General features: G+C 43.7%; 1 protein-coding gene across 1 annotated transcript in view; it reads right to left on the bottom strand.

Moving 5' to 3' along the window:
* The window catches only part of CDH11 (cadherin 11), a 154142-nt gene that overhangs the window by 129230 nt on the left and 926 nt on the right, over positions 1-23986 (bottom strand). The gene's annotated exons all lie outside the window — the stretch shown is intronic.

A 23986-nucleotide genomic window follows, 5' to 3' on the forward strand; every position in this document is an offset into this window, starting at 1 on the left:
AAAGTTTATTTTTAAATTCAAGGTTCAGCTTCTGTTCCAGAGGAATAATGACTAATTCATCAGAAACAGACTGAACTTGAAGGAACCACTCTTCCATCCTTCTCCAAACACCCCAAGTTTGGAGTGGCTTTCAATGTATTTCTTTCTCAAGTACTAATGTACAGTAATGAAAAACTGAACATGGTAAAACTTTAAAAGAAAATAAAGTAATTCATCACACCTCCCCTATATAACGGCCACTGGTATTTCAGGATGATACCTTTCCATCCTCCAGCGTGTGCGTGTAGGAAGTTGAAATCACACCGAGCCGATAATTCAATGGCATACTTTGCTCTTCTTAACATTTGATTCTAAGCATATGTCCATGTAGTTACGTCTTCTTTGTGAACGCTTCCAGTGACAATTACAGCCCACCATAAAAATACACCATAATTTTACAGATCGCCTCTTTTGTAGATATTTAAGCACTGTTTTCCTTTTTTTTTTTTTTTGCTGTTGTTGCTATGATGAATATTTTGTGCATCTAACTGTTAGCACTTTAAGCTACTTTAGTATTAATTCCCCAAAATGTGAAATGAATATTGTAAAAATCTCAGCAGAAATAATATCATTACTCCAAAATAACTGTAGCAGCTTATTTTTTTTCCCACTTAAACACTCCTCCTGAGCATTTTCTGTGATCTGTTTTGATCCTATCTCAGCTAACCAGCACCATTACCAATGTCCTAAGTGTCCCATATCCCTTCCCTCTACCAATGTTACAGTGCAAGAGAGATTTTTATTTCTATATACCTCCTCCTCCTCAAGACTAAGCCCTTCTGCAGGAAGATTCTAGATGACTAGGCATCCTAGCCCCAGTCCCTTGCTTAAAGTCAGGCGCATAGTAGTTGTCCAATAAACATTCACTAAATTAATGCACCTTGAAAATTACTTATGGAGTCCCATCCTTGTCCCACAGCTATCAAAGCGTCTCTTGCCCAAGATACAAAGATCTTTTTCTACTTATTTTTTCCTTTATTTATATCCTGGCACATTCCACAGAGAATTTAGGGCAGGAGACCTCTCTCTAAATCAGTTCTGTCATCTTATGCTACTGCTGAGATGAATTTGCAAAGGACACTGCTATTCTTTCAAATGTCATTTTAACTGTTTGGTTTGCAAGGAGGAAAAGGAGCGTCAGAACATGTCTTTTCCTCAGAGATGTCTTCCTCACTGTACGTGTGTGAGTATGTGTGTGTGTGCGTGTACACATCGATATGTAAATGCATATGTGCTGTGCATGCAGCTTTCTGTTTGTGCTTGGGCTTACTGTTGTACTGTTAAAGGCACTGGTCTCTTCACAGGGCTCTTTGAAAGAAATTCTACTGGCATCAGTTTCAAGGAAAATTTTGTCTCACCTGGAAACAAATGCATTTTTCCTTTGTGGTGGTTGTCTAACTCTTGGTGTTTCTCCAGCTGCTTTGGTTACCAGGAAACAATGCCATACTTCATAAATTACAGTGTGTTTCCCAGTGAAGTTCCTTGCTCCACTTTATAACCTTACTTTTTCTCTCCCCTCATCCTCATTTCTTTTAAACTTAATTTTTTTGAAATTTTATTGCAGAGCTGGTGTTTATGAAGGCCATTTCAACTTGTCTTAAGAACAGGAACAGCCATAAATAAATAGAAAAAGTAAATAAACCATACTGTCTGAGCTCTTCACCTGACCAACCTCCAGGAATCGGATCACCTTTCTCCTGGCTGCCTGCCCAGAGCTTTAAACCCTAACACACAGTAATTCCTTATGAAAGCAGAGTTGGTCCTCACGGTCATCCAAGGAGCATATACTCAAAGAACAGACTTCTAGCTAATTAATATTGCTTTCAGTTACTCAACATTTAGGAGACCTTTTTATGGTTTTAAACGTGTTGCATTACAGCCTGTATAGAACACACTGAAATTACCAATTTAATGACAGCTTCCTCCTCCAGACTACCAGCACTTTGATATGAGACTATGATAGCTTTACCTCGGTGTGCCTAGTACTAAGCACTGTGGCTATGAATCTTTTTGTATATAAATGGATGTTTGTTAAAATAGCTTATGTGTGCACGTGTGTTTGTCCACATACATGCACATATCTCTGCATGAATGTATCTGTATTGCCTTCCACTGCACAAGTGTCTCTCAAGCTAATCTCACCAGAACCTACGAGGCAGTGTGTTTTTACCTCTTGTGCAGTTAAGTCACAGAGGCACTCACGTGGCTCTTACACAGCACAGTCAGGCTCTGAGTCCAGGCTGGCTTTACTCCTAGCTCTGACAGCCTGCTGCACTGCTTCTCCGTGTGACGTCACAGTGAGTTGCAAGGCGGAATCACAACTAGTGTGTTGTATACAAAGGTATCTCCAAACATGGAAGACTGATGAGCTCTAGGTAGCTGGGCATGGCTAACCGTACTCTCATGCTGTTAGGAAAAATACCGCATTTTACATTCCTTCACACTCATTATGCATTTTTATAACTAGACTGCACCAGCTAAAATATAGGTTTTAGAAAAAAAAGATGTAGTTACTACATGTGACAGTCAGTTTTATGTGTCAGCTTGGTTAGGTTGTAGTCTCCAGCTATGTGTCAAACACTAATTGAGGTATTGCAGTAAAGGTATTTTGTGGGGTTTTTTTTTTTCAAACTTTAAGCTTTTTATTTTGTATTGGGGTATAGCCAATTAATAATCTGGTAATTTCAGGAAGGAGCAAAGGGACTCACCATACATATACATATATCCATTATCCTTCAAACACCCCTCCCATCCAGGCTGGCACATACCACTGAGTAGAGTCCCATGTGCTGTACAAGAGGTCCCTGTTGGTTATCCGTTTTGAATATAGCAGTGTGTACATGACCTTCCCAAACTCCCTAACTATCCCTTTCCTCTGGGAACCATAAGTTCATTTTCTAAGTCTGTGAGTCTCTATTTTGTAAGTAAGTTCATTTGCATCATTTATTTTCAGATTTCACATATAACGGATGTTATATGATATTTCCTTCTCTGACTTACTTCATTCAGTATGACATTCTCTAGGTCCGTCTATGGCGCTACAAATGGCATTATTTCATTCTTTTTAATAGCTGAGCAATATTCCTTTGTGTATATATGTACCACATCTTCTTTATCCATTCCTCTGTCCATGGACATTTAGGTTGCTTCCATATCTTGGCTATTGTAAACAGAGCTGTAGTGAACATTGGGGTGCATGCATACTTTCAGATCATGTTTTTCTCCAGATATAAGCCCAGGAGTGGGACTGCAGGGTCATATGGTAGCTCTATTTTTTTAGTTTTTTAAGGACCCTCCATACTGTTCTCCATAGTGGCTATAAGGCATTTAGTTGATGTAATTAAAGTCTAGAATTAATTTTCTATAAGTAAGGAAGATTATCCTAGATAATCTGGATGGGCTTGATTCGACCAGTTGAAAGGCTTTAAGAGGAGAATGGAAGCTTCCTGATGAAGAGAAGCACAGTGTGTGCTCACACCCCACAGCACCTGTCTGCCCGTCCTGCCCACCTGCCCTGTGGGTTTCAGACACGCTTCGCCAACCTTCACAATAGCTTAAGTCAATTCCTCTCAATAAATCTCTTAATATATGTATATCCTATTGATTCTGTTCCCCTCATAGAATCCTGGCTGAGGCTTTATGTGTACATCAATATTTACAGATGGGAAACTACAGAAGATTTCAGATGCAAAGAAATGGAGAGGGTTATGCAATCTCCATTATGCAACAGCCAAGGACACATTTTAACTCCCCCGAAAGACAGCTGTTGCCTTACCCGTATTCAAAGGCCAAATTTCAGATTCCTTAAGAAAACCTAAGAAACACTGAATTTAAGGAAGCTGGATTAAAGGAGCAACCAGGGTGTCTCCAGCAGAATGGCATTTATTGGTGATAGCCAAGATGGGTGGACAAGCGCTGTGTTTAATGACCTTTGAGTGAACAATCCCCTGTACTTCCACTAACAGTTAACCCCTCTTATGAAGGCAGAAGTTCAAATTTAATGTAAATGTATTTTGGTAACATGGATATTTAGTTGCTTTTTTTATGTTGTCAGCAGTGAAAATCTAATAACTTTCTCCCTCAAAGCAATCCTGCAAATGTGCGTGGGCTATATTCTTCCAGGCATCATCTCAAAGCTTCTTTCCATTACTCAGAGGAACTATATTCTAATAAATGTATCCATTTCAACCATTTACTTGAGCAAACTTGTTCTACCCATTCATCCACCTCTCAGAACCCCAAAGAGATGTGTACCACCTTCCCAACACATCACTGCTAAGACAGACCATCCCGGGCATGAAAGCTAGGGAGAAGATGTAGAGATGAGGAGAGGCAGGCATGGATTCAAGTGCTGTGACAAAGAGGCCCAGAGTCCACTCCTGGCCGAGCCCTGACCTCACCTCTGTTGCTGATCAAGCTCCTTTACCTCTCTGGGGCTGACCTTCAACATGAAGGGGACCCAAATCTCAGGACAAGTGTCAGGATTCCCAGTAATCATTCATGAAAAATCTCAGCCATGATACTGATGTCTTGTCCTCCTCTTCTCCCTCCCCTCCTTTTCACTTTTCTTCTTCTTTTATCTGTTTTCCTTCTTCCCTTCTACTCATTGCTTTGCAGGCCTCCAATAATGGTAACTAACCTCGCAATCATCTTCCTCATTTTCATCAGCTGCAGTCCTCAGCCAGATGGGCAGAGTGGCTGTCATTCTCAAACATCAGTCACTTCTTAACCCATCCCACAGATATGTTTACTGATGGCACTCATCACTACTGAAAATACTTTGTTTACTTGTTTATATTTTATTGTCTTTTCCCTCAAACTAAAATATAAGGCCCATTAGAGTAGAAACTATGTCTGTTTTGTCCATCCTTTCTTTTATCTCCAGCCTGACTATCACTGTATCATGAATACTTGCTAAATGTATGGAACTGATGGGTGACACATCTTTAATCTAATGTATTTTGCTTTTACTCACAGGTAGCCCACAATGCAAGGTCTGAAGTGTGCATCAACATTAGCTCGCTTGTACTTCGGGAAGCCAGGATTACCTCTGGTTGGAGGTAAAATGGCTCTGTCTTGGCCTGCCCCTTTCTATGGATACCTCTGTTAGACCCAGCTCTGGGGTGGAAACTTGGGAGAGCTACAGTGGAGGCAGGAATTGTTAAAGAAGGGGTCTCAGGAAGTTGTGGTTCAAAAGGTGCCAAGACAGACAAGTGGCCATGAGCCCATCTCCTGGGCCTCTCTTGTCTCCCTCTGCCTGGGTCTTGCACAAGCATGTTCACATATGTGTGTGACCACGTGGCTCAAGCACCACACTGCATCTCCCTGCAGTTCATACTTTACATGAAACCCTCTCTAATCCTCACATGAATGTGATTTCCTGGATAAACTTGTCATTGGAAGCAACTGGGTTTGCTGAGTTATCACATCTTTTGGGTTAGCTTTGGACCTGTCTGTCTGCAACCTGCTCAGGGCTTATTTAGGATGTAAATACTTATTTTAAAGGACTGTGTATCAAAGGTGAATAAACACAACCTTAAGTTAAAGTTATAAATTCACCAGTACCAGGGGTTATCAGGATCCTTATGCTGATATTATTAACATTTCACCATCGTATCATCACCATCATGTGGTTACAGTATTGTAGGAAGAGCCCTGGAGAAGGAGACAAATCTGTGAAGTCTAAATTCAAGTTCTGCATCTTGCCAGCTGTGCAATGATAAGCATGTTATGTAATCTCAGCCTTTAGTTTCTTAGCCTGAAAATAAGGGTGAAAGCACAAGGTTGTTTTGGGAATAAAATCAGATAACATAATAACATACCTTACAGAGTACCTCCCTCACCCACAGGTGTTTAACATTTTTTGTTGTATACATTATCCTTTGAAAAATTAAGACCTGTTCTATCTACACAGTATCCATTAGCTACAAGTGACTACTGAGCTCTTAAAATGTGTCTAGTTCCAACTGAGATGTGTTTTATATATATAATACTCTGCTGCTGCTGCTAAGTTGCTTCAGTCGTGTCCGACTCTGTGAGATCCCATAGATGGCAGCCCACTAGGCTCCCCCGTCCCTGGGATTCTCCAGGCAAGAACACGGGAGTGGGTTGCCATTTCCTTCTCCAATGCATGAAAGTGAAAGTGAAGTCGCTCAGTCATGTCCAACTCTTCTCGACCCCATGGACTGCAGCCTACCAGGCTCCTCCGTCCATGGGATTTTCCAGGCAAGAGTACTGGAGTGGGGTGCCATCGCCTTCTCCGGTATAATACTCAGGAGGTTTCAAAGATTCAGTATGAAAAAAAGAATGAGAAATATCACATCAGTCATTTTATATTAATTAAACATCATAATATTTTGGCTACATTGGCTTAAATAAAATACATTATTAAAATTGCCACATATTTCCTTTTCACTGTTTTAATTGGACTTCTAGAACATTTTTAATTTCATCTGTGGCTTACATTGGTGGCCTGTGTTACTCGTCTATTGAAGAGCATGGGCATGGATAGAACTATCATTCCTGAAATTTCAATGATAAACATACAAAAGCTCAAAAACAAAGGATTTCCGGGAGAAAATTGAGTTCTTAACATCCTCAGAGCTATGCAAATATGATTCATACTGAGAAAGAGAGCATTATGTCAATTTTTTTTAAAGAAAGTACAGCATGAAACCTTCATAGACAATAGAAAACTAGTTCCCATCAAATTCAGATTAGAGTTTGGGGCGGAAGAGAGAAACAATAACACTTATCGAACTTTAGTAGAGGGAATGGAAAGGAACAAATGGATTTTAAGTACTTGAACTTGGATACAAATTCCACAGTGTTACTCACTTGCCATATAACCCAAGGCAAGAGTGTGTAAACTCACAGTGCCTCCGCTGCCTCTCTGCAGAACGGAAATAATAATACACTTCTCATTCATAGGCTTATCAGCTACCAAGGACTAAGTGCTCATTTGGATCTCTGTAGATACTCTGGTCAATGCAATGGTGCAGATGAGGAAACCGACAAACACACAAATTCATAAGGTATATACCCATGGCCAGACAGCTAAAAAATAAAAAACAGTAGCAGCGAAATCTCAGCCTTCTTAGTCTGAACCCCCTCCACATGTGAGCTTTTACTCACTCCTCTAAACCGAGATCAGACTTTCACCGTTGTCACGAGAACTGAGGCAGACAGTGGACTTACACTGTCAAGACCAGCAAGGAAGGCGGCATGTTTTCATTGTTGTGAAGGCAGGACAGAGCACGGAGAGGATACTGCATGTAAATCACTCTGTGCCCATTAGCTCAGAGACATATATATATACTGGAGTGGGCTGCCATTTCATTCTCCAGGGGCTCTTCCTGACCCAGGGATTGAACCCGAAAGAGACCCAAAAAGAGGCGGAACCTACGTTGACTGTAGAAACTCAGAAGTATGCTGCAAAAATTATTGAGTGCTTTGGATAAATAACATTCAGAAGCTAACTTATGAAATATGAAGCCAGAAGATTTGTGGCCCCACAGATAAAAGATTTAAAACCCGTCTCTACATGTTCAATGCAATGAGTGCATCTTCCCAGTTCTTTCCTGAACTGCACTGCACCCCCAGGCTCACCTTTGTAAGTACAGCATCCCATCACTATCTTTATTCAAGGTGAAGAAACAGGGATTGTAAGAGTTGAACAGGACTTAGCCACTGAACTACCACCACGAATGTCACAGAGACTGAACTATTTACATCAAGGGTTGCTTTGTCTTGTTTTTTGTAAGAGACCCACCAGGGCAGTGGGAATAAGGCTGAGGGGGAGCCAAGTACAGTGGGAGATGAGGGAATACTCATAGCTGGAGTGAGTCACTGCCAGGAATGGTCCCGAGGAGGTCCCCCGAGGGTGTAGCTGGCTCCAGCACACTGGATGACCTCCATCTACATGCCCACATGTCACCACTCGGACAGACATGGAGGAATGGTCACACCTCAGTAACTAGCCAACCTGGCACCTCTGCAAGAGTCATGATTATTTCCGACAAACTCATTTCTTTTTTCAATTTGATATGAAAATTAAAGTCGTATTAGCACAATTTCTTGCATTCGAGAGCATGTGAACAGCATTCTCAACGCTCTCCTGTAGCAAGCCCAACATATCCCTGAAAGGAGGCGCAACAAGGCAGGTAAAGTTACTGTTTCCAAAACAGCTCTCTTTTCCATCCAAATAGGCCCCTCACGGGGACGTGTGATCAGTGGACCAAGCCAATATGATGAATGTAACTTTCTCAGAGAAGGAAAACCATCTTCAGAAGAAATATTCATCAAATCATTTCCCATGCAAATACAAAAACAGGGGAAACAATACCAGAGGTAGTATCAATATCTTCAACTTAGGCAAAGATAGGCAATCTTTGAAAAGGGATGCTATTTCCATGAAATTAATTCATATTCTTGCCCAAAAAGCTTTTCTTACTTCATTTTTTTTTTTTTTTTTTTTGGAAGCATTGCTTTAAATGAGGCAGGAGACACGTTTTGGCGGCCCTTTGCCAGAAAGTGAAAGTGAAAGTGAAGTCCCTCAGTCCTGTCCAACTCTTTGCGACCCCATGGAGCCTACCAGGCTCCGTGATCCATGGGATTTTCCAGGCAAAAATACTGGAGTGGGCTGCCATTTAGCTGAGAACTAAATTCTGAGTCCCCAGTAGCCCACCACCCATTTGGTATTAATTGTCCCAGTGAAAATCTTAAGTCCAGGAGCTGGGTTCAGAGGAGAAAAATACAAGTATTCTCTGGGTCAAGTAGAGTGACTGACTTTTTTTTTTTTAACTTTTCAAACAGATCTCAGCTGGTCTCCCAGATCCCTCCTGTGTGGGAAGCAATTTTCCATTGGAACCTTCTTACTCTACATAAGAGGAAACAAATCCAGACAAAGGAAGCACGTTCCCTCTTGTCCAAAGGTGAGTTGACGAACAAATTACGGACTAGAAAAAAAGATGGGTCAAGGGGAATACAGATGAGAATGCTCCAAGGATATGAGAACAGATAAAGAAACACAAAACACAGAGACCCTGTGGACTTCGTCTCTTTGAACAAGATTTTGCCAGGTTGGTGTTTGCGATTGCATTTGTTTTCCCATCCTAGCTTGGAGTGTCAAATCTGATGCCTCTTTGAGTCCTCTTCAAATCCTGTGTAGATGATTCTTTTATCTCTCAGAAACCTGGGCCCTTATTAATATGCATGATGGCAGCTGCAATTTGACTTTGCTATCTTCTCCCACCTTTGCTATCAGAAAGCGGAGCGGGCCCATTGATGGGCTTACACGTCTTCTCTCAACACCTCCTAGAAATACACTGTGAACCCTGAGTGTCAAATAAATGTTCTGATGTGACACCCTTGGTGGCATCTTCCCTTCAGCTATGCCAGGGCTGGACGGGAACCAAAATATCAAGAGAGAACGTGGATCGTGGAATCACAGCTTCTTTCCTGCTTCAGTTCAGTTCAGTCGCTCAGTCATATCTGACTCTCTGCGACCCCATGAATCACAGCACACCAGGCCTCCCTGTCCATCACCAACTCCTGGAGTTCACTGAGACTCATGTCCATCGAGTCAGTGATGCCATCCAGCCATCTCATCCTCTGTCATCCCCTTCTCCTCCTGCCCCCAATCCCTCCCAGCATCAGAGTCTTTTCCAATGAGTCAACTCTTCGCATGAGGTGGCCAAAGTACTGGAGTTTCAGCTTTAGCATCATTCCTTCCAAAGAAATCCCAGGGCTGATCTCCTTCAGAATGCACTGGTTGGATCTCCTTGCAGTCCAAGGGACTCTCAAGAGTCTTCTCCAACACCACAGTTCAAAAGCATCAATTCTTCGGCCCTCAGCCTTCTGCACAGTCCAACTCTCACATCCATACATGACCACAGGAAAAACCATAGCCTTGACTAGACAAACCTTTGTTGGCAAAGTAATGTCTCTGCTTTTGAATATGCTATCTAGGTTGTTCATAACTTTCCTTCCAAGGAGTAAGTGTCTTTTAATTTCATGGCTGCAGTCACCATCTGCAGTGATTTTGGAAACCAAAAAAGTAAAGTCTGACACTGTTTGCACTGTTTCCCCATCTATTTCCCATGAAGTGATGGGACCGGATGCCGTGATCTTCGTTTTCTGAATGTTGAGCTTTAAGCCAACTTTTTCACTCTCCACTTTCCCTTTCATCAAGAGGCTTTTGAGTTCCTCTTCACTTTCTGCCATAAGGGTGGTGTCATCTGCATAGGTTATTGATATTTCTCTCAGCAATCTTGATTCCAGCTTGTGCTTCTTCCAGTCCAGCATTTCTCATGATGTACTCTGCATATAAGTTAAATAAGCAGGGTGACAATATACAGCCTTGACATACTCCTTTTCCTATTTGGAACCAGTCTGTTGTTCCATGCTTAACACATCTTTTAAAATATCTAAGTCATGAGCACATGACATTAGACATAATATTCGGTGTAATCTTTAAATCAGCCTGGGCGGAGAAAAAGCCAAGAACCCGGCAATTTGGGATACATTAGAAAAGTCTCAGGAAAAGCTTTCTGGTTCTTTCATGTCCTGAGTTCAAATGCTTTGCAACTGCCTATCAGTGTGAAGTTGGGGCTTCTATTCATGGAGTTTATTGCTAAGATTCAACGAGATAATCTCTAGAAGGCTCAGTCCCAGGCACTCAGTAAGCACTTCACAGAGCATCCACCCCCATTCCTCACTGACAGCCAGGAGCAAGTTTCATGAACCTATCCTGGAAGCCTCTTAAATCGGTCCTGTGATAACAGAGCAGTGAAGAATGCAAAATCTTCCTGTTTGAATCCCCAGTTGCCCCCTTACCAGATGTATAACGCTGGGGAAAGTTGTTCGACTACCCTGAGTCTTGGTGTCCATGTTTTATAAATGGGGATAATTATAGCTTCCAACTCATTAAGGTTGTAGGGAGGATGGATTGAGATAATTTGTAGGAAAGGCTGAGCACTGTGTGTGCAGCCAGTAAAGACTCAGTACATATCTGCGATTCTACTAATAAAAATGCTGCCGCCTAGTCCCAGCTTCCTGCCAGTCTTCCTGTTTAGAGTCTCTGCCCCTTGCTACTATCAGTTCTTCTCAATGTTGGTCCAGATATCATTTAATAAAGTATTGAACACAGCCTCCCCACCACCACCACTCTAAACTGGCAAAGGCTCCTTAGGACCTGGGGAATGAAGTCCAAAGTCCTAAATTTGATACGCAACATACTTCACAGAGTCCCAAACTCACCACCCTGCGTGTGCACTCTGCTCACACAAATCATCTGTGCATTTCCACCCTGGCATTTTTGTCCACATGGAGGGCACCTTTTCCAGAATGCTGAGATTCAATGGTCAGAAGGCACCACGCCAGGTGATTTGTGGAAGAAGGTTTGAGAGCCAGACCATTTTAGAGCTGGAAAGTACCCAACAGGCCACTTTACAGATGAGGAAACTGAGGTTAAGTGGCTTGCCCAAGGCCACACAGCTATTTATCAGAATGCCAGGGTTTCACCAGGCTGGTCTGCCTGGAAGGAGGGAACCACAGGACAGCCTATTAGGGAAAAATCTGTCGGCAATTGGCCGCAGGCTTGCCTGCGGAATGGAGGCAGGAATGGAGATCTTTCTCCATTCATGAGAAATGAGACAGAAGCTAAGCGCCAATAAGAAAAGCACACAAGGTATGCCTCTCTCTAAGTGAAAGCCAGGTCCCTCCCGGGCTTGCGATGCGGGCACGGCAGGAGGGGGTTGCTGGGATGAGGGCAGCTGAGATTATTCGGCAGGCTCCATCCCTCACTTCAAAGACATGTTCTCTCAGGCTGTATTAGTCTCCTGACTAATGCTCCCAAACGCACCGTGGAGATTTGCTGAAGCTGAAGATTCTCTGAGGTTTGCAAGGAGGAACGGTGATGAATAAAACACAAGAATCGCCAATGCATTACTTCGAAGGCGAGTGTGCCCAGTTCTAACTGCTAAATTGCAATTTCCACTCTAAGATAATAATACTAATAGTGACACTTCATTTATATAGTGCTTCTTAAGTTCCCGAGAATAATAATGAAAATGAAAACTACATCTTATACTACAGCTATGTCTATATATGAAACATATACTGGAGTGAGACAGTTCAAGAGCCAACTCCCTTCCCTATTGGGTTACTTTAGGACAAAGTGTTGTGGACTGGAATTGTTTGCATAAGGTACTCCTAATTTTCAATTTGGATTTGGAATTTAAACACAGTTTTGCTGCTATTGTCAAAGAAATATTGTTTTAAAAGCCTTTAAATATGTTGTTAAATATTTAAAACCTTTAAACATTCATGCTTCCATAAGTTAGACACTGGAAAGATGCTAACTATTGATACAGCTGCCCAACCAGCCTCACCTGTATTTGGTTAGTCCTTCTTGGTTTGTGGTCTGGATTTATGTCCATGGTGACCAGTTGGGGAGTGCCACATAGAAATTGAGAGGCATGGCTCCAAGAGCTCTGCATGGCACAGTGATGCCTGGGTCAGGTCTGGGCAAGGGGCACCATTAATACAAAATCAAGCCATTCAGTGGTTTAACTACCAGGCCCAGCAGACAGGCCAGCAAGTCTTAGATGCTTAGAAACCCTGACCTTGCCCTGAAGGCTCCACTCCCTAGAAGTGTGATTCAGATTCCTTTCAACAAGGGTTGGACTGCCCTGGGATGACAAGGGACCGACAGCAGAGGAAGCTTTTCTTTCTTTGCTGCCCCATCCCCAACTCTCCCTGCTTTAAGCACTGCCATCCAATCCTGGGGCCAACACAGGGGCCAGGGAGCTGGGAGGGTGTGGGAGCTGCCCCCTACCCCTAGAACCTGGGATGTGATGAAGTCATTTGTGGTGAGGAGGGGCATCCTTTGTGCTCCCATCAATGCCTGGAAAGCCTGCATGTATTTGATCCTGGCTTCTCCAAGATGTTTGGCTCTGAATTCAGACTAGTCTTTTCTATCTGGCTGCCCTTAGATTAGGAATACAATTTGGACTCTCGTCCTTGAATCTGGCCTTAGTCTCCTCTGCATAATACTTTTGGGGGGAATTTTGCATTGGCTCCAGAGCCAGCATCCATGGGCCACTTTCCCACACAACCTGCCCTGTTCTTTCCAAGAGACCGTTTGCCATCCACATGCCTAACAGTTGTGCCGTTTGCCATAGCTGCCTGTGTAAATTCCACTTCATCTACTGAGCCGTATCACTTAGCTTCCACCCAGGTTCTGATATCCTGCCCAGTTCTTGCTCAACCCAAATCGGACCATCCAATGTTTAATAAAGGTTTCCTCTGCTCTCTCCTCACACCTGAACATCTAACCATCTATCCACGTTCTATTCAGCATTTGAGAGGAACCCAAAAGCCAGATCTCCCCTCACCATTGCAGTGCATAAGTTTTCTTGCAGCAGTCTTGCAAGGATATCCAGGGCTATGAAGCCTTTTTGAGTTTATTAGTTCAAAGCAACTCTGAGTAGCACATGGCTTGCAGGAAGACTAGAGAAGTGGTCAGGAACGTCAGGTGCCCCGACAGTCAGAACCGCAGACCAGATCCTGCCACAAACCTGGAGGAGAGCATGGAAATCCATTCCAGTATTCTTGCCTGGAGAATTCCATGGACAGAGGAGCCTGGCAGGTCCATGGTGGGTCCATGGGGTTGCAAAGAGTCAGATACAACGAGCGACTAAGCACAGCACACAGCACAGAGGGCACTGCCATGGTCCCCACTGAACATGGGTAGTGACAGCTTTCCCTTCCACTCTGGTTACTCCTGGATGTTGGATGATGCAGCAGCCACTCCACAGCGACCAGAGTGGATTCTTTATGGTCAGCATCCATGGGCTACTTCATGGCCAGGGCTTCTGTGTGTGCTTGTGTGGGTGTGCACACACACACAGGCACATAAGTGTAAGATACTGATTCCAAGTTTAAAACACACTGGGAAGTAGGTGCTGAGTCATCCTTCCACCTTCCAGGAAAGAGAGGACAGAGACTCTGGCCCTTGAAGCCTGTGGAGTAGAAAGAAGGCAGTCTTTCTACAGAGAGTCTTATTGTGGATTATCTCCAAACTTAGGAAGGTGATGTGGGTGCTATGAAGCCACACAAACAAGCAAACAAAACGGCAACTATGCATCACCAGGAATGAGTAACATGAAGAAGATTGTATTCCAGGGCACGTGTGCGTGCCAAGTCACTTCAGTTGTGTTCGACTCTTCACAACCCTATGACTATGCCCACCAGGCTCCTCTGTCCTTGGGATTCTCCAGGCAAGAATACTGGAGTGGGTTGCCATGCCCTCCTCCCAGGGATTTCCCAACCCAAGGATCGAACCCACATGTCGTATGTCTCCTGCATTGGTGGGCGGGTTCTTTACCCACTAGCACCACCTGGGTAGAATCACTCAAAAGGAGTGTCTTCTGTGGTTAACAAGGTGCTGTCCCTGCGTCTATCAGTTTTGCTGTTTTTGCTGTTTTTCATAAGAAAGGTAGGTATGTAAGTAAACCAAACTATTGCATGGTTAGAGGGATGACAGATATTCTGCACAAGAGACTAAAGGTTTAAATTTAAAAACATTTCGGGAATCAGTGGATCCAGACTATTGGTATGTAATGTAACAGAGATAATAAAAACAGCAACCTCATTCAGTGTACTCTTTAAACACTTTCATATATTAATATCATTTAATATCAGAACCACACCTGCAAGGTTGGTATTATTAACCCAGTGTTACCGATGAGGACATCGAGAGACAGATACGGTGGCTTGCACAGCCGGGAAGCAGCAGGGCCAAGCTTTGAAGCCAGGCAGCCTGACGCCCTCACACTGCTGAAGGTGCCGTATTATGTCTTCTGTGTACAGGGACAGGTGGGAAAATGGGGCTTAACAGCAGCACACCAGGAAAAACAAAGAAATAAACTGTGGAGCATAAGTCCTCTGGGTGATGTGGCTGGCAATAAAAGCTAATGTAGCCTCGGGCTGCAATAAAAGAAGCGCAGAGGGAGTTGATAGTCTAAGCTGCCTCTAGATTTCTGTGCTCAGTCCCGCTGTCCGAGGAGGGCAAAAAGGAGACAAGTGTCCATTCTGGAGATGGGAGACAGAGACGGCATCCTGGAAGACCACTCAGATACTGAACAGCTGCAACGGGGAGGGAGAATTCTGTCTATCCCTCGTTGACATCAAAGGCTCATACCCAAGAGTACAACCTCTGGGGACACAGAGTTTGGATCAACCCAAAGGAAGTGTTTCTAAATGTGGAAGTCCCTAACGCCTTGGTGGTCTGTGCCCAGGGGTGAGGAGCTCCCTGTGACTAGTGACGCCCTGGCTATCACTGGCACACGGAGCCAGGACTGGAGGGCCTGGTGGCATGATGTGTTCCTCCAGTTGGTCTCTTGGGTCCCTTCCCCCCGTGCAGGAGTGCAATGTTTTTTCCCCTTCCCCAAACCATCCTTGATCACTGAACTGCATGTGGCTTGTCTTTACTGTGGTCCTCCTTGCTTCTACTTCCTTTGGGCACTGACTGTACGCAGCCTTGAGATTTGACTATGTTCTTCACCATCGATGTTGTCAGCTCTCTGAGGAAAGGCCCTGTGATTTGAGCATTTCAGTGTTCCCAGCCCAGGCCTTTCATTAAAGTAGGGGACAATGAAATGAGTTTCAGATGGAGTGCAAACCAAACCCTGCCAGCGGGCCCTGTGAAAGCTTAGGGGTGGCAAAGTGGTGATGCCATTCTTACTGTTAGTTATGGAAACTCGGAATAGAGATATTAGTGGTAGATATCTATAAAGTAGGACAGAGCTGAAGGGTGAAATCAAATGGTACATACTGCAAAATATTACCAAATGACACTGGATTGGCTAACCATGACTTCAAAATATTAAAGATTCATACAAAGTTCCGTATTTAGATGTTACAACTTAACTGCCAAATAATATTATAGGGTGAATCTTTTTTATATATATACTTGAACTAGTGATATGTTTTAAATCATAATCAGGCCACAGGTATATCAACTCTAAAAAAATAAATAAAAAGGCTTTTGCTTTTAGATAGTGGTAAGAGATAGGATTAAGAGCCAAGACCACCCACTTCTTATTCCACCTGCTGCTAGATCAGCATGTGTTATTAGGCGAGTCGTGGTTCTTCTATGGGCCCCTGGACCCTCATCTCTGAAAGATTGTTGATGACAATAGCCAACAGCTCAGTTAAGTGACTTCAGACACCTGATTCCTGAGAATTCTGCTTTAAAGTGAGATGTCCAATTTTCATTACAGGAAACAGGAGGTCCAGTCACTCTACAGTGGTTAGACCACAATAGGGACTCTGATTTAAAATGCCACATGTTTAGGGGGGACAATGATGAAACAGAATGGAAGCAGACATGAGAGATGAGGATGGTGAGAGGTCTGTAATCTCATCAGGTTAGCTGAAGCCCTGAATGGCAGAGCACCCTGACGCAGGTTAAGCTGGCTGTCGGATGCCTGGCTTTTAATCTCAGCTTTGCCAATTAACAGTGATGGAACCCTGGAAATTTCTGGGTTTTTTTTTTCCTCTATAAGATGCTAGCAATAATCTTAACCAGCTCATAGGTTGCTGCAGATAATTCTCACGTTATAGAATGTCCTTAGCATAGTGCCTGAGTCTAGCTTAGTGCTCAATACATGATGGATTTTAACTGTTATCAGATGCCATTTTCCAGTATTTGTAGGGCTTTCAGAAGGAAAAAGTGCCAGGGAGCAGGGCAAAGAGACTACTGGGAGAAAGTTACAGCAGAAGATATCTTAGCTCCTTATATGATGGGATATTTTAATGAACAGAGTTAATGAGTCGCCTCTGGTGTCATGGGTTTCCTGAGATGTCGTTAGCGGGCTGTCATCAGGACATTTAGGAAGCTGCAGGATCAATGACAAGCAGAAACCCTGCAGAGAGGCGAGTTGGACCGTAAGATCTCAGAGGCTCCTTTAATGGACAACATCTGGGAGCTTGTAGGGGCACAGGGTCGAGCCGTCAACTCAGCTCTGTCCCGCTGCTCTTCTCCAGGAAGCCGAGGAGGCCGGGATTGCAACACACGTCACACATGACAGGGAGCTGCTGGCCTTGGGGTCAGAACAGGCTTGGACACCTGCCTTTGCTTCCTCCAGCCTGCGGAGCTAGGACGAGTGTCTCAAATCCTCCTGGGGGTCATTCTCCCGATTTGTAAAGTGGAGATGACAGTACCTTCCTCACAGGGCGACTGCACACAATACAGGAGGTACCTGGAGCACGGTCCTATCTCATCAAGGTGGCCCTCTCCCCTGGCCCTTTCCAGGCAAACACAGGCAGCGAGTGCTTCGCTCTCATGGTGCCACGTACTCAGGAGGGAAGGCAGGAGGGCCTGGGGTAGGGACAGATGACACAGGAAAGCTGCAGATGGAGCACAGCAGGGCAACCTGGAAGGACTAAGAGCTTTGGAAGCTGCAGCCTGATGGTGACACTGGGGTGAGAACAGCTGGAATGCCATGGAGGGCTACATGGGGGCAGGGATTCCTGTTATCTTTAATCCAATGCCAAATCACTGTGCTTCTGCCTGGGCCTGAGGAAGACCACAGACAGGGCAAGCGCTTCTTCAAGCCGCAGTCTTTCCAGGAGTCAGACTGTCACAGCTCATCCTCCTGAAAACCCCAAACTACATTTACCTGAAAAACAAACAGGAATATTCTGGAAAATGGTGACAATTTATCAAGAGACTAATTATCATTTCAGCTAGTCTGGAATAGTAATGAGTCCCTTTTAAAAAGAGGCAGACCTTGTGATGAATATCTCAACATCACAGGCTTAGCCAACTTTCCCAGTAAGATATAACTTCAGGGCAACTTTCCACAGCAGCCCGTATGTAAAAATTAGCAGGGGAAAATGCAAAGGTATCGAGGAGGCAGGCACTTTTCAAAAGCCATAATTATCTCTAAAATCTTGACTGCCTCTTGAATATTTTAAATGGAAGAGGGATGTATCACTTAAACTTCTGAAATATATTTTTTTTAAAAAGGCAGGTTCTAATAAACAATACTTCTACCTGCTATGGTTAGTCTATAAAAGTGAAGCCCAGGTCTCTTTCTCAGAGGACAAAAAGTCTCAAGCAGTTACTGAGAACTCATGAACCAGACATTGTACCCAATTCTTCCGTTATTTTATAGCAATGCCAGGACATGGATATTATGACTAGATCCATTTTTACAGATGAGGTAGCTGAGTCTGAGAGAAGTTACTTAGCTCAGTCTTGGGTTCCTACTTTGCAAGCGGTGGAGCTGGAACTGAGAAGAATCAGACTGCTGGGCATGGCTGGAACCAGGGTGAGTCAGGTGGGGCTCCGTCCGTGGGCACCAAATGTAAGGGGGTGCCAATAAACTCAGTTGCAGTTACTGCTAAGTCACTTCATCGTGTCTGACTCTTTTCAACCCCATGGACTGTAGCCCACCAGGCTCCTCTGTCCACGGGATTCTCTAGGCAAGAATACTGGAGTGGCTTACCATGCCCTCCTCCAGGGCATCTTCCAGATTCAGGGATCAAACCTGCGTCTCTGATGTCTCCTGCTTTAGCAGGCAGGTTCTTTACCACTTGCACCACCTGGGAAACCCCCAAAACTCAGTAAATCAAGATAAATAGTATTTTTAGGAAACATTTCAAAAATCAAGATCACTAGGGGAAAAAACTCCATGATGAGCAAAATACCAACATTTTAAATACAGTCGGGATCTAAGTCTGCACTTGCCTGTCTTTACCTCACTCTCCTCACCCAGATCTTGGCCTGATTGCTCGGCAATACCAACTCTGAGTCTGAATAGGTGGTCCAGGCCTCAGGAATGATGGAAATAGGGCTGACTGTTCGGTATGTGACAATTGGTAACACACACCCAGAGATCACGGTGGGGGTGAATGCACTGTAATTAGATACGCTCTGTCTGTCCCAGCCTTCATCCGTGCTTGTTCTTCCTGAGAATCCATGGCCAGGATGTTGCTCTGAACTCCCACTCCTCCCACCGGTGGAGCCTAATGACGGCTGAGAAGAGATCTCTGTGTGTCTTAAACTAAATCCAGGGCAGGGCTTCCACTGCTCCAGTTTCCGAGTCAGGTGGTCATCGTGGTGGAGAAGACGCTGCATCCGAAGACATTTTCTTCAGGGAAAAGTGAACATGGAGAAGTAATCTTAATTTGTGAAATCATGCCAGCACAGAGGACCGTGTCAGGAGGATTTCTGGCAAATAAAGAAGTTCATGGAGGAAGTGAGGGTTTTTCTTCAACTGGAACAACCAGGGGAAAGGCAGGAAAAGGCAGTGCTTATTCACAGGATCCTTTGACAAGTATTCAGTGCCAGAAGGCAAGAGAATAAGGCTCTGGCCACTGTTTACCGTGGCCTGTGGGGCTGTTTATGCCAGCTTTCTGGATTCAGCACCTCGCATGGTCTAAATGAGTGAAAAAAAAGAGGAAAGAAGAGAGAGACACCAGAGCCTGACCTGCCATGAGAAAGGGCATCCGTAGTCTCTCCCACACTCTTTTCTCCCCCCTCCTCTTTCTTCCTTTCTTCTCTCTTAAACTCCCATCTCATTTAACATCCTGCGTACTAGCTTCTCGCCTGAGCAAAAACCTTGACCATAGAAACTCTGAGAACAATGCTTTATCTCAATAAGCATCTCAGAACTCTGCAACAGTCAGACGACTAATTAAACCAAATAACAGTGAAATTTTGCCTCCAGTTCTAACAAACGTGCATTATTCACAAGCACTTAGAATGTAAAAGTGCCTTCCTGTTTAAAGTTAAATAAACTGTCCGGGCGGTAAGTGAGCTTTGGTTTACAAAACACTTTGTCTTACTTTCAACTGAGTTACTTAATACTCCCTCCCATGATCCATTTCCATTGATTCCTCCTTCATCAACTGCTCATGCATTCCAACATACTCAGAGCTGCAAAGAACTCCACTGCTGATTCACCAGGGAGGCGACTATATTCAGTTTTAAAGAAAAAAAGAAAGATACAAATAAGAATCCACTTAAGCCAGTAATTTTTTTAAAATAGAGCTTTCCTCTTAATTATAATATAGCATCAGGGTTTTTTTTTTGTCTCATTCTTCTTCTAAATTCATAATGATACTATCAAACAGTAACAAATATAAATTTGTGCAGCCTGGAATATGCAATTTAATCATAAGCAGTAATTTCCATATCACAGAGGAGGGAAAAAAAAGTCAGATGATTAAACTCCAGTGCATGAGGACCAATCTTGAATTAAATTTTACTCTGCTAAAGTTAGGTTTTGTACAGCAATATCAAGAATGGTTTAAAGGTAATAGTAAAACATTGACTGTTATATTAAAACTCCATGCCCCAAAGTATTTACCAAAGATCAAACTGCTGTTCTTTTTTGCAAATTAAAAATGCCTTGCAGACATCTTCAAAACCTCTTGAAAGAATAGGCAATGTTATCACAGCAATCTCACTAATATTTCCCTTCTTATACTCCTTCCCTCCCCCCTCGGAGTCTGAAATGTTGCTTTTTTTGCAGGAAAAAAAAAAAAAAAAGAACCAGAAAACCCTCCAGATCACTGCCTCAGTGAGAACTGACCTTGTTTATTATACAGTCCAGCCCCCCTCATCTCCTGCTCAGAGGATTTCAAGATTCAGATTTTGCAACTTTCTAGTAAACTCCAAGGTGGGAAGAAGAGACTGAAGGTAACGGGATCCACGGACTAGAAAGATGTTAATCCTGACAAACTGCTGAAGCAGTAGCCTGAACCACAGCTAGATTGAATTCGGTCTCTCCTGAGAGGTGCAGACAAGGCCGGTGGTAACAAAACTGCTTTTCATGGTGCCCTCAAAAGCAGATGGGCCCCAGGCACACAGCTGGAGCAGGGCGCCATTGCCCTCTAGTGGCCAGACATGCAATCTTCCGCGAAGGAACCCATTTCCAGAGACGCACAAGGCTCTCAATGTCAGGGTAAAATTATAGCAGAAGATGTCTAATTATCCTCCTCAAGTGTTTTCTTTAGTTCTTCTTTGCCCATAGAGGAGGCTGTGGATGGCTATCATAGTAATACTGATGGAAACCTCACTGTTACTCATACTGGTACAATAGAATTTGTCCAACTTTCTCCAGCTTTTAAAAAAAATCTTTTTTTTTAACCAGACCTGTTGATGTTTTTCCCCTAGTCCCTTGAATCACACACACACACACACACACACACACACAGGACCAAATACATTTACATATTTCAGGGGCAATAACTTTGAACCAAAAAGAGTGACAACTACAGTGGCTGGTAAATCTAGGACAGGGGTTCCTGACGTATCAGGTAACTTTGTATGAAACAATGACCAATTGCATAAGGGGGGAAATATCCCAAGCACATTTCAGTCTCTTTAATCACTTGCTGGTGAATTTACACAATAGTGAGATTTTCTAGTGAGGAAAAAAAATGTACAAGATAGTAGTTATTCTGCAAATTTGACAGTTAAAAAAAAAAAAAAAGGTTGGTTACCCTCTTTTAAACTCTTTAGACCACTGTCTTATCATTATTATTTAATGATAAAGTATTCCTATGATCAAAGTGAAAGAAATCAATATTGAAAATAAACAAAATGATCATGTTTCTGGAACATCTGCCTACATAAATGTGTAGAAAATGAAGGCAGAGTAAAATCAGATTTGCAGATCTCCTTTAGATGGTTCCGAAAATAGCTTTGAATATCACAGATCAAAGTTTATGTTAACTGTCAACTTCATAAGTCACAGACGTTCACAGGCAAGGTTCTGAGACACACTAGGCTCAAGGGAGTGTAGCTCTGGCATTGTAAATCAAGCTTTGAGGTCAAAGTCATGGCATTTCCCATATGAGGATCCCCAAACCAGAATCTTTACAAAGCAGCCGTGTAATTCTATTCAAAGTGGAAGAAAAACCATGAATTATGAAGACAAGTGCATTAAAGGAGCATGAAATTGATCCGTATTCCCCCAAATCACGGCATGGCTCTCCAACCCTGCCCCCACCCCTTTTCAAGAACAAACATACACACACATCCACAGCCACCACTGCAAAGAGGAACCTTGAGTTCTGGGTCAAAAAAAAAAACAGTTGTAACTTAAAAAAAAATTCTCAAATTAACAAAAGATTACATCTTAATTGAAAACAGAATTTGCATTTCTAGTAATTTTACTGTCTAGCCTTCAGATAAGAATGCAGAACATAATGAAAGTTCTGAAGTGCTATCAAGATGGTCCACTGCTTCAATTAGAGCTACTTCCAAAGCCTATTTTTCTAGTAAGCAGTAAACTCAGTTTGAGTAAACCCACATGCCTGGGCCTCAACAGATTATCCTATCTCAGTCCTCCCAATGCAGTTCCCTCCCCCAAGGGTTGGGGGGGGGGGGTGTTGTTTTGTTTTTCCCTAACTACGTAATAAAATAACCAACTTATACAGACTCCAAAACAACATGGAAAAAAAGACCATAATAATAATTATGAATAAGAAAATGTGACTGCAAGACATTTTAAATGTATTAATTTGCATTGTTTCAAAAACAGCATGTAGAGCTAATTCTCACTCAAGGAAACTTTCCTGTCCTCTCAGATGCTTTTCCTTGGTCTGTACTTGAAAACTACTCACATTCCATTGTACTAGGCAGGATTTCAGTCTTGCAGAAAGGTTTGAATTTTAGGGCCCACTGGCCAACTCTGAAACTTTGAATCAGAGCTCATGACTAAGGAACTTCAGTGAGCAGGAGCTTCAGGGTCCCACAGGCCTTGGCCCCAACCCTCTGTCTCTTTGTTTTGCAACTTTTATTCCTTTGTTCTGCTGGACTAAGACCAGGCTCTCCTGCAGCTGGGGTTTGGGCAGATTACTTCTGGATTCTGCTGTCTGCATCTCTGTATTTGTAGGAAAAAGAATTCCAGGATTAATGAAATGAAGGTCAGCCTCGTCTCCTCTCTCTCATCGTATTAGACTCTAGCTCTCGGAGCCCCGCGTGGCAAATGTGCTGATGCGATGATGCTGGCGGATCTACGACCCCTTCCCCGGGAAATCCAGACACCCCGCAAAATCATCGATGCCTGCCGCAAGCCCAAGTGATAAAGACATCGACCCGTGTCCTCTCACCAGATTAATCATTGTGGCTTCCCAGTGATTAAACTGAAAACTTACTCTGCCTCATATAAAAACGATAGGAATGATCGGAAGAGGAAAACAAGGCACGATTTCAGAGCCACCCGACAAAGATTTGTTTAGGGAGGGAAGACTTTACAGGCATGTCTATACCTTCATGCAGCAGGGTTTTAGAAACAACCTTCCACCCCCACCCCTTAGGAACGACCCGTCGCCATGCAGAGGTGGCGTTATTAAACGATGAGAAGATGCAATTTCTTAATAGCAGTGCGATGGCCCGTGAAATCCCTGCTGCATTATCAGCAAAGCAACAGGGCTTTTCTTTTTCAAGCATTTAGAAAACCTTTCACGCGGGAGAAGAAGGCGTGCGGACACCACCGCTCCCTACCCCACCCCATCCCCACTTCCACCCTCACCCCCAGAAAACGAGGAAGAGGCCTTGGCAAGAAAGGGATGAAGAAGCGCGACCCGGGAGGTGGGGAGGTGACGCTCTCTGACCCCACTTTCTCTGGGGACTCTTTTCTTCACAGCACCAGGCGGGCCTCCTATAGCTACACCCGGGTGTAGGGGGAGAGGGTTGGTCTCCTCGCCGCCCCCACATCCTGCGGGTTTCTCCAGGCTCCTCACTCGCCGCTAGGGTTCGGGGCAAAGATGAGGGAGGGAGGCCATGCGCGCGGAGCTGGAAAGGCTCGGCGCACTTCGGAAGGAGGCGCAGGCTGCGGGGAAGGCTCGCTTCGCAAAGTTAACGTTGACCTGGGCAGGCTGCGCCAAGCCTCAGCCAGAGCGAGCCCGAGTCTGAGCCGCT

Source organism: Bos taurus, chromosome 18 (assembly GCF_002263795.3).
Source record: "Bos taurus isolate L1 Dominette 01449 registration number 42190680 breed Hereford chromosome 18, ARS-UCD2.0, whole genome shotgun sequence".
Classification (NCBI taxonomy): domain Eukaryota; kingdom Metazoa; phylum Chordata; class Mammalia; order Artiodactyla; family Bovidae; genus Bos; species Bos taurus.